Genomic DNA, 11450 nt, shown 5'->3' on the forward strand with positions numbered 1-11450 from the left:
AAATCCTCATTTTTTATTTTCTTCCTCAGCTTTGTCTTATTCTTCTGACTTCTGCTCATTTATCTTTAGGTTTTATGCTAATATTGATGTTAGTAACTTATTGTTATCAATTCATTTTGCATGTTTTCTTGGCTTATCATCAAAATTCTTTTTAAGTTTATAGTTAATCAGTAATGGATCGGGATCTATTTTGTAAACAGGTACAGATACAAATATTGAAACCAAAATATAAACTGAGTCCTATTTCATCTTATGTTAATTAAACTGGTTTGTACTTTGGGATTCACACCTATATTAGCAGCAAAATACAGCAAATGACAATGTATTAAAGAACAGTAGAGGCTGAACTAGGATACATGTCTCATATACTTTAGCTGTTTTCTTTTTCTCTGATATTTATTTCAATCTTCTCCTCTATACATTCAAGAATGTGTAGATTTTGGAAAGCACACCTGGATTTACAGCTCATCTTTTGATTCTATGTTCCTTAGAAATGGTTTATTTGAATTACATTGCTGGCATTGTGTCCATAAGCGGTTCAGGTGTTATTATCCCCAGTGACATGCTTACTACATTCCCATACACAGAATGACTTTCAGCCTAAGAAACATTTGTAAGGCTATTCCTACCAAAACCAAAATGACAATTGTTTTATACTGGTCCAGTTTTTCATCTTTATTTTGTTCTTCAAGTCACCTGAGAAATATTTCTATGTTAACAGAAGATACCATTTCAGTTTACATCTTAAACTATACTTTGTCCCCAGATGATGTTACAAAATGAATTGCATTCAGGCAGAAGCTTCTCAAGCACAACTGCTCCATTTAATAGTAGCATATAAGCATTCAGCTCCCAATCCCTGGAGCTCTCCCTTTGTGAGCAGTTATAGTGTCAGACCTAAACTGGCAAGGTGGTTTAGAGAATCCAGTTTTTCTGAGTCAGTCAACTTATATCGTGAAATATACAACCCTTTTTTTTTTTTTTCTCTCTGTTTTAAACTAGGCAACCAAGAAACGGAAAGAAATCAGAAGTCTTTTGTCAGCTTCTGAGGTAGGAATGAAGAATTAAATTCAGGGTTTCTCTGAGACTTTCAAAGGCAGCAGGAATACCTGTCTTCATCTGTTTTTCTTCAAGAAGTTTTTTCTAACAAGCTTAATAACAGTTAATCTTTCAAATTTTATAGAGTGTACTAGGAAAGGAATAGAAAATTCTGCGTTGATGAGAACTGTGAAATTCTACTATTACAAAAGTCTTCATGTGATGTCTGAGAACTGTGCACTAAATTTTCAAAAAACAGACTATACATTTCTTATTTTATCTGAGTGATTTCCAGGTATTCATGGATACTGTTACACAAGAGATCTAAGCAAATTTTTCAGGAATTTATTGAGAAGGAAGAAAGGCATAAAAGCATTAATTACATGCTCAAGAAGGTGAAGCCCTCTGACATTCCACTTCTCTGTGTTAAGATGGTCAGTTTCCTCCTGGAGTTGTCTGTATTTGCAATGAGGTGTAACTACGTGATTTTGTAAAGTTCATTTTGTTCAGTTTTCTGTAAACTCCTCATTCTCATTCTGTGTCCCAAGAAGACTCAAGGAAGAGGTTAATTATGTTAACTGCAGAACTACACCAGTCAGAGATTACAGTTCTACTCAAAGTTTGTGTTGAGATAGTAGAAAATAGCTGGTGAGGAGGTGAAGACAGATTAAAAGAAAACGTTCACTGGATCAAGAAAACAGCCTCTCTGAAAAACTGGAAGCTGATGACAGTCATTAATTTAAAAAATACCAATATTTCTTGACATTAGTTATTTTACTTACTATTGTCTGGTCTTGTACAATATCTCTCTTATGAAAATGCATTGAGAAAGGATACTTCATAACTTTTCAATCTTTCAATTTAGTTGTGTCATGCATGCGTGGGAATTGCACAGATGGCTGATGGTCTTTGGGTTTTCCACATTTAGAGTTGTTAGAAAACCAGAAAAAATTAGTGTCATCCATGGGTGATTATGTTCTGGTGAATTATATTATTAGGTTCTGATGGGAAAAAAAAAAAAAATAAAGCTAAGCCAAATTACTTCAGATATTTTTTTTTTATTTTTGGAATCCCAGAATATACCTAGGAACAAACAGACAATGTATTTAATGAATTTCTCTTTAGAACTTAGTTTTGCTACCTGTTTTATTCACTGTCATGTGCAAGAAGGTCATGTGCCTTCAGTAAACGGGCATACCCCAAGCTATGCTATTTCTTTGTTGATTGTATATGATATCTGTTCAGTGCTTGATTTTTTTTCCAACTTCTAGAGACCACCATAAAATATAGGCATCTTAGGCTCATTTTAGGCTAGTGCAATGTGTATAAAGAAAGCAACTTTGAAACCTAGCCAATAGAATATTTTTATCCTCAGCTAAGACCCCAGTCTTTTCATTTGCAGGGTGACAGAGGGTCTGCTCTGCTCTTAGGACAAGAAAATTCAGGAGCAGCAAAAATTCTTTTTCATGTGCAGTTATTTTTTTTCTGTTGTAGCTTTAGCTGTTGAATTTAAATTTCCATCCCATCACTAAAGATTACTAAACTGCTTTAATTTTTGCATTACTCATTGATAGCATGTTTGGGATGTCATGACTCTGCAGGCATCTTTCTGTTTTGTGTAAGAAAGAAGACTACATTATATACCTTACTTTTATTAGTGGTGGAAGCCACTGATGATTCCTATATTTCTAAATCTTTGGAGTATTTAAAACTATACACCTCATAAGAGTCTATTTTGGTGACTGTATTTTGATTTCAGAGGAGAAGATAGTTACCAAACTATTTTGGATGCAAGAAAGCTAAAATTCTGTGTCTTACAGTTCATGGTCAAGATTTAAGAACTAACCAAAATTCTTTCTATTGAGATTAAAAAAATAATACAGCAAAAAAAAAATCTAAATACAATAAAAATGGAAAGAATAAAGAATACTGGAAAAACTCAATTGAAATAGTGAAAACTTTTATAGCTCTTGGTCTCCAAAATAGAGTGGAATTTTTTCATATATTCATTTGTTCTCAGCAGAGCTCATTATAATTTCAAGGTCTTTCATTTTAGTATTCTTTTTAAGCTTTTTAGTCTTCAAGAAGATCTTAACAATAATTACCCACAACCACTGACATATAAAGATGTCTCTTAATGCCTATCCAAATAAGTGGTCAATAAACAGATTAACAGAGTAACACTCTACACACTCACACCTCAGATGGCTAAGGTTCTTAAGAAGCATGAAGCATGTTGAATGTTCAAGTTGTATCTTTACAGATCATAGAGTTTGTTGAAGTGACTGGAGAGTCAATAATCATTAAAGCTTCTTTTCCTGCAGAAATGTTCAATTCTGCCATAATCAGTTGCTCAACTGACCTCTTGGGCAACAGCTACAATTAAAAAGTACAACTCCTGCACAAGATAGACGAGAGCATAGTCTTCTATGCTAACAATAATAAGAACAAGTTTCTTGCAGTCTGTTCACAGCTTTGTGTGCTGTTCCTTTTTTCCTTTTAGGTTCCCACAATTCTGAGTCATCAGCATAACTGGTGAGTCCATTCTAACTCAACTCTTTCAAGATCCACTCAAGGTCTCTTTTAATCTACCACTCTTCTATTGTTCAGGCTTCTGCTTTCTTGTCCAGCAATTCAGACATTTCTTGAGGAATATTGTAAATTATCTGCCTTTAGAGACCTTATGGTCCAGTGGGATTTAAAATTAAAGCTGTATATAAAAATGAACCTCAGTTTGAAATATTAAGTACCTGTTTATTTCTTCCTTTAGCTATGAAAGCTGCTTTCTTCTTGCCGTTACTGGTGCTGAGAAGGACAAATTCAACTCTAGGAAAGATGACCCTTTTTGCCTTTGTTTTTCAAATGTAGACAAATGTAGACAAAATGTCTGAAACAGTTAAATTAACAGTTGTCTTCTGTCTGTAACAGTTAAATTTAGCTTCCAGTTTTCCTTCCTGAACTTGAGCACTCTGAAAAACACATTTGCCTTTTGTACGTGCAGTCAAGAACACCATTGATATTCACAGCTCCAGAGACATCAGGAATTTTCCTATGCTGTTGGTTATCCATAATTAGCCATTTCTACTCAATGATTGTCTAAATAGATAGTGGCCTGAATTGAGCTTTGCTATGAAACTGCTGAAATGGATCTCCCTAATAAAATAAGGGCATAAGACCATAATCCACCAGAGCTCAGGCAATATTACTGGTGGTGTTGTGAAAATTTTTCTTCATTTTCTGTCCTACCATCACCAAATGCAATAATACTCTGGGTTGCTGAGGACCAGTATAGGTCTACATTTTCTGATTGTTTTACATGTTTCAAAACTATGCTGCTAGGTAGGTGATAAAGCATTTTCCTGGAGTTACCTAATGTGTGAATGTACATTCAGCTTATCAATAGAAGAAAAATTATATATTTGTGAAGGATAAGCTTTGAGATTTTGGGTCAAAAAGTACAAGTTTTCTGGCTGCTTTATTCTTTAAAAGCTCTTAAATATTTTTAGATGTACATTTTTTAGATGAACAGGAATAGAAATTCTGTTACTTTATATACTTATATACTGGGCATAAGGAATCATAGAATTTTAAGTGCAAGCTTTATATTATTGTGGTCATTTCAAGAACTCTCATTTCTTTGAATGTGACCAGATTAGGAAGGCTGAGGCCCAGTTAGAATTAAACTTGGCTATGGATGTCAAAGATAACAGGAAGGGATTCTATAGGTACATTGTGAATAAAACACAGACTAGAGACAACATAGGCCCTCCCCAGAAGATATCAGGAGAGCTGGTTACCCTGGATTTGGAGAAGGCTGAGGTTCTGAATGACTTCTTTGCCTCAGTTTTCATTGGCAAATGCTCTGACCACACCACCCAAGTCTTGGAAGGCAGACGCAGGGTCTGTGAGAATGAAAATCCTAGGCCCACTGCAGGAGAGGACCAGGTCTCTGACCATCTTAAAAACCTGAACACGCACAAGGCCATGGGACCTGATGAAATCCATCCGCGCGTCCTGAAGATGCTGGCAAATGAAGTTGTTAAGCCACTGTCCATCATATTTGAAAAATCATGGCAGTCAGGTGAAGTTCCTAATGACCAGAAAAAGGGAAATATAACCCCTGTTTTCAAGAAAGCAAAAACGTATGACCCAGGGAGCTACAGACCAGTCAGTCTCACCTCCATGCCTAGCAAAATCTTGGAGCAGATTCTCCTGGAAGGCATGCTAAGGCACATGAAAATCAACAAGGTGCTTGATGACAGCCAGCATGGCTTCACCAGGGGAGCTCCTGCCTGACCAATTTGGTGGTGTTCTATGATGGGGCTAGAGAACTGATGGACAGGGGCAGAGCAGTTGACATCATCTACCTGGACTTGTGCAAAGTGTTTGACACTGTCCCATACGACATCCTTGTCTCTAAATTGGAGAGACATCAATCTGATGGATGGACCACTCAGTGGATAAAGAACTGGCTGGAGGGCCGCACACAGAGTTGTAATCAATGTCTCAATGTCCAGCTGGGGACCAGTAACAGGTGGTGTCCCTCAGGGATCGGTGTTGGGACCGGTCTTATTCAACATCTTTGTCGCTGACATGAACAGTGGGATTGAGTGTGCCCTCAGCAAATTTGCCCACGACACCAAGCTGTGTGGTTCGGTTGATACGCTGGAGAGAAGGAATGCCATCCAGAGGGACCTTGACACGCTTGTGAGGTATGCTGATGCCAACATTTTGAAGTTCAACCAAGCCAAGTGCAAAGTCCTACACCTGGGTGGGGGCAACCCCAGACACAGTTACAAGTTGGGCAGAGAAGAGATTGAGAGCAGCCCTGTGGAGAAGGACTTGAGGATGTTGGCTGATGAGAAACTTGAACATGAGCCAGCAGTGTGCACTTGAAGCCCAGAAAACCAACTGTATCCTGGGCTGCATCAAAAGGAGTGTAACCAGCAGGTCGAAGGAGGTGATCCTGCCCCTCTACTCTGCTCTCAGGAGACCTCACTTGGAGTATTGTGTGCAGTTCTGATGTCCTCTACATAAAAAGGAAATGGAACTGTTGGAACAAGTCCAGAGGAGGGCCACGAGGATGATCAAGGGACTGGAGCACCTCCCATATGAAGAGAGGCTGAAAAGTTGGGGCTGTTTAGCCTTCCAGTATCTGAAGGGGGCCTGTAGTGATGCTGGGGAGGGACTGTTCATTAGGGACTGCAGTGATAGGACAAGGAGTAACAGTTTCAAACTTAAACAGGGGAAGTTTAGATTAGATATGAGGAAGAAGTTATTTACTCTTAGAGTGGTGAGGCACTGGAATAGGCTGCCCAAGGAAGCTGTGAATGCTCCATCCCTGATGGTGCTCAAGGCTGGATTGGACAGAGTCTTGGGTGGCATGGTTTAGTGTGAGGTGTCCCTGCCCATGGCATGGGGGTTGGAACTTGTTGATCTTAAGGTCCTTTCTAACCCTAACTCTTCTCTGATTCTATGATTCTAAAGACTGCTCTTTATTGCTGCTTGGGCTTAATATTTTTTTACTAAGTTATCTTCAGTAATTATATGTGATTTTAGATTTTGAGAATGATGTTATGAGGAAGGGTTGCAAATGTTGAGTTCTGCACATGCACTTATTGAACCTGAACAATCAGCATGGGCATCCTGATTGACTAATCTCGTTGTCTTTATGTTGGAATGATCGGTTATGTGGGCCAGAGAGAGCCTGTATTGTAATATAACACAACTTTAACAAGAATATGAACATCCTTTTCAACTGTGTTTTTATTTACAAGCTGAGATGAATGTGTTGGAGGAATGAGTTGTTAGATGGATTGAAAAACAAGCAGGCATTTGGACTCAGAGGATAGTAATTAATGGCTCTGCTTCCAGATGACAACCAGTCAATACTGCAGTCTTTCTTACTCAGTTATTTTCATCAATGATTGGGGTGATGAGATAGAATGGACCTTCAGCAAATTTGCACATGAGGCTAAATTGAGAAAGGAATGTTAAGTGACATGCTGGACAGAAAAATGTTGAGAAATTTAGGGGCTGGACCAACAGAAAACTAATAAACTTTGAAAGAAAAATACTAAGCTCTGCATTTCAGAAAGAATAACCAAGTGCATTACTAGAGCTTGGGAACTAATTGACTTAGTAGCAGCTCTAGTGAAAGGAGATGCTAGAGTGGATTGCAAGCTGATTCTGAACAGAATGCCACCATCACAAATAAGGCAAACTGGGCCGAAATGGAAGAAGTTTGGAGGAAGGAAGGAGGAATATCAAGGGAATTGATCCAATCCAATATCAAAGGAAGTTACTGTTCTTTTATACTTCGTACTGAGGGGACCATAACCAGAATATTTTGTTCATATCAGCCTTACAATTCAACAAAAGTTGCTAAAAAGCTGGAAAGTGTTCATAAGAGTAAAGAGTATAACATGGTTAGAGACCTGGAACATATGATTTTCAATAACAGATGCCTTAGCCTGGTGAAAGAAAGGCTAAAGAGACCTTTAATAGCAGTCAGTGGAATTTGAAGGTGAACTACAATGAGAATGGAGCTACCTCTTCTTAGTAGTGGCATTTGGTGTAATAAAAGGTAAGAGCCACAAGCTTCAGTTTCAGCATGGACATTAGAAAAAGTGCTTCACCAGGAAGGTCATGCAGAACCAGAACAGTTTATTCAGCTGAGTGATAGAGTCTCCATCCTTGGGTCTTTTTGAAACTTGTCTAGAGAGAGCCAATGCTGACCCAATCTAGTACTGGTTGTGGTCCTACTTTGAGATGTTCCATTATGTGACCTCAAGACATCCCTTGTAATCAACATTTCTGTGATTCTACACCTTGTACTACTGGACATGTGCATACTTCAGTTGTCCTTGTCGTCCAGATTGGATAAAAAAATGCAGTCAGGGGCTGTGGCCACTGTGTTTATTACACATGTAGACATGGTAGTATAGGAACTCAGGGGTTAATTAAATATTTCCTTTCTTTTTATAAACACTGGAAGATTTACATATGGAGACAAGAAAAGCTTCACTGTCATAATCCCTAACCAGCAGCAAGAAACATGTTTTGTTATCTCCATTCCCTGGGGTTCCTGATAATATTTGCATAAATTAAAAACTCTTAATAGTAGAACAGTGTAATTGATTACCTCTTGTATGTTTACAGCTCTCTTTAATTGCTTAAAAATGCCATTTGTCAGCTTCATGTTCTATTGACAATGTTATCGATTTATCCGATTTGGGCTTTGTCTTGTCTCTTGTACATAAAACTCACATATGCAGTTCAAATGGGAAATGACTCTATTGATTTCCTTAACTTGAGCCCAAATGCTAAAGATTTTTGGATAAGCTTTCTCATTATTTAAGCCAAAATCAATAAGAGAGAGTATCTTTTAATGAAAGAGCAGTTTGAGCAACGTACTTCAGAAATGGGGTCCTGTTCATCCTTTGCTTTACGAATCGATCTCCTCGGTTCCTTAAGTGAGGTCCAATTGGTTGACATTGTGGTTTGTCTTTGTGTGTAAACTTGCAGCTTCAGAAAAGAGAAGATGAGCTACAGGGACAGCAGAAGGAAGCACTTTCTCTGTGACAGAATAAGGATGATCTTCATATTGAGGTACCACACTGTATGTTTGAATTCTGTAAATTTCTAGCTTTTTATAGCCATTTTCTAGCTATATTGTTTATGGAGAAAATAATATGCTTTTCAGTCTTTTTGTCTATTTTTCCTTTGCATGTTGTTACTACATTATTTAAAAATATTACGTACTTAAATGATAAAAGTAGTGAATTTCGATCTATCACCTTGGTTTATGATTTTTCTACATAAAATATTGTCACAGACTACAATCCAATCATATTGCTTTGTTAACCTGTTAATTTTTTTTTTTGCTTCATTTCAGCTCTAGCCTCAAGAAATTAGATTTAGTGGCTCTAAGCTGACTTGTGCAAAATGGAATCTGAGATAAAAAAATGGAGAAGTGAACAGCTACAGAATGAACTGGGTATATCCAGTTACATGGGCAGGCCAAATATTCAGGTACTGTGCTAAGATATCATTAACTTCCCTTAACTACATAAATTAAGCTTATTATGCCTTCACTTAATTAACTGAGAATGACCTATTGACGTATAGGCAGAGCAAGATAAAGACTACATGCTGCATTGTACTAAATTTATAGGTTTTCAATTAGTTCTACTATTGACTGAAGCTACTTAAAAAAGGAATTTACTTTTATGTTTTGTAGCTCATTTTTAAATTAGTAAGTTATCTGAAAATGTTCTGTTTGTATACTCTTGAATTACTTGAAAAATAATCCAGTGAAAATTACGTATTCATTTAAATCTATAATTTTTGCCTCATGGCTCATTAACATTTATACAATATTTGTCTATGAAACTGTTGTTATGACTTACTACAAGTATTCATTGATAATTTTCAAAATTTTAGTAATCTACTAATTTTAGTCATAATAGTTTTATAAATTATCTAATAAAATTATTTGTTTAAAAAGATACTTTAAAGAAATGTAAGGAAAATCTCCAATAAATCTGATCACTGTATTATAAACTGAGATATTTTCTTTCAAAATGAAGTACGTCAGCTGTGATTTTAGTTAAGCTCCATTTGAAAGTCTTATATACATTACTTGATAGCAATTTGTTAAGTGTATTATTAAATCATCTTACTAATATGTTTACAGATTTTGTCCAATGAAAAAATGTGAATTTGTATAATGTAGGGATTTTTGTTATGCAGAACTAGAGTCAATTACTATTTAGTTACAAATTGACTTCCACTGTGGACATGCTTAGAATAAAATCACACCATTAGAAGCCAGCAATAGGAAAAACATACAGCTGTTATTTAGTAATACTATGGCAAATTTTAGAGAAAAGTAATAAGCTTAAAAAAATTCACATGTAAGAGTAGTTACATCAGGCTGATGAATCTTCTGTAATGCTTCTATTTCAAAAGGAATTTATTTAAAAAAGAAAACTTTCTACAGATAAGATTGTTTATTAATATAGAAATGAAAATAAAATATTATGCTTAACAAAAAAGACCCTGACTACTGGTGCTTGACATCCCTCAACAAAATTTTCTTTATTTCATTCTTAAGTATGAATTTTTGGGCATATTGTACTTGATCTGAGGTTTCAGTTGTCCAAGATACATTCCTATTACCAAAGTTAATGTAATATCTACATTTTTTCATAAGTGGTACACTAAATTGAAGGTTATGTACAGTCTTATCATCCACCAGTACTAGGTTGAAGTCTTATTTAATCATATAGTTCTCTTTAAGCTTCTAAAAGATTGTGCGTATATAGACTATAATCTATAACTGCATTTTTTAATTAATTTTCAGCTTTTGAAATGGTAATAATTCTTTGATTTGAGTTTTTCATCTTGATGCATGCCACGATATTCAGTTACATTATGCCATAGCATTTGTCTAAGGATTTATGGTTAAACCTGCCCTTTGTAATTCAGTGATCACCTTATTAAAATATTTTCTGGGCTTTTCTCAGTCCATGTTAAAGATGACTACATTGTCTACATATGCAGCACTTATTTTCCTTCAAATGTGGTCTATAAGCCTTTGGTATTATACTGGTCATACATGAAACACAAAACTCATTATGGTAAATTGATATAGGTCATTGACTTCACGACAGTTAGATTACAGTGGCAACCCTAACATCTGGTACTCAGCTGCTGTCCAGCTTTGCCTATCACTGACTGACCAAGCCAAGTCTCTGTATTGTCCCCCTTGTTGACATTAACACCTGCAGCTTTTTATTCTGATATATGATAATTTCCATAATTGTTTTCTAGACTTGTTTACGGCTTCATTTATTGTGTTACTTGTAAATGGCTTACAAGTTCTGCCACATACCTAACATCTGTTTTTCTCTCAGTGTTTTATCTGCATTCTCCATCAGTTAATTTATATTCACTCCTTGTATGTCAGATCTTCTCCTTTTAGCTCATCTCTCTTTTTTATCCACCCCCTGTTAACATTTGCTCAGGCCTTTGACTATTTTTCTCTTTTCTATTTCTCATTGCCATTTCTAATTATCTGGCTCGTTTTTTGAGCCTCATATCTAACACTTAAATCTGTTTCTGTAGGAGGTCTTACACTGTGGATTCTTAAAATACAGGATTGTCAGAAATGTCACTTTTCTGCTATGCTGTTTTTCCTCTCCCATTTCTCTTTCCATTGTTTTGAAGCAATTCAGTCACCTCACCCATCTTTTTGGTTTTCTCTGGCATCAAAAATTCTCACACAATCACAGACTTAAGTTAACCACACTGTTTACTTCCTTAACTTCTTTTCCCGGTTACCTGAGAAATCTCTTCAAATGCTCATGACTGTCATCTCTTTTCTCCTTTACTACCATAATCTCACT

The 11450-nt window shown here is 36.2% G+C and overlaps 1 long non-coding RNA gene across 1 annotated transcript; it reads left to right on the forward strand.

Moving 5' to 3' along the window:
• Positions 1 to 489: 489 nt before the first annotated feature.
• Positions 490 to 9005, forward strand: LOC133206647 (uncharacterized). Its single transcript, XR_009723825.1, has 3 exons — positions 490 to 1050; positions 8566 to 8649; positions 8936 to 9005. It is a non-coding gene; the product is annotated as an uncharacterized LOC133206647 (long non-coding RNA).
• Positions 9006 to 11450: the final 2445 nt, after the last annotated feature.

Source organism: Neopsephotus bourkii, unplaced genomic scaffold (assembly GCF_033783945.1).
Source record: "Neopsephotus bourkii isolate Nb327-2 ecotype Australia unplaced genomic scaffold, CSIRO-AGI_Nbou_v1 NB_1820, whole genome shotgun sequence".
Lineage (NCBI taxonomy): Eukaryota > Metazoa > Chordata > Aves > Psittaciformes > Psittacidae > Neopsephotus > Neopsephotus bourkii.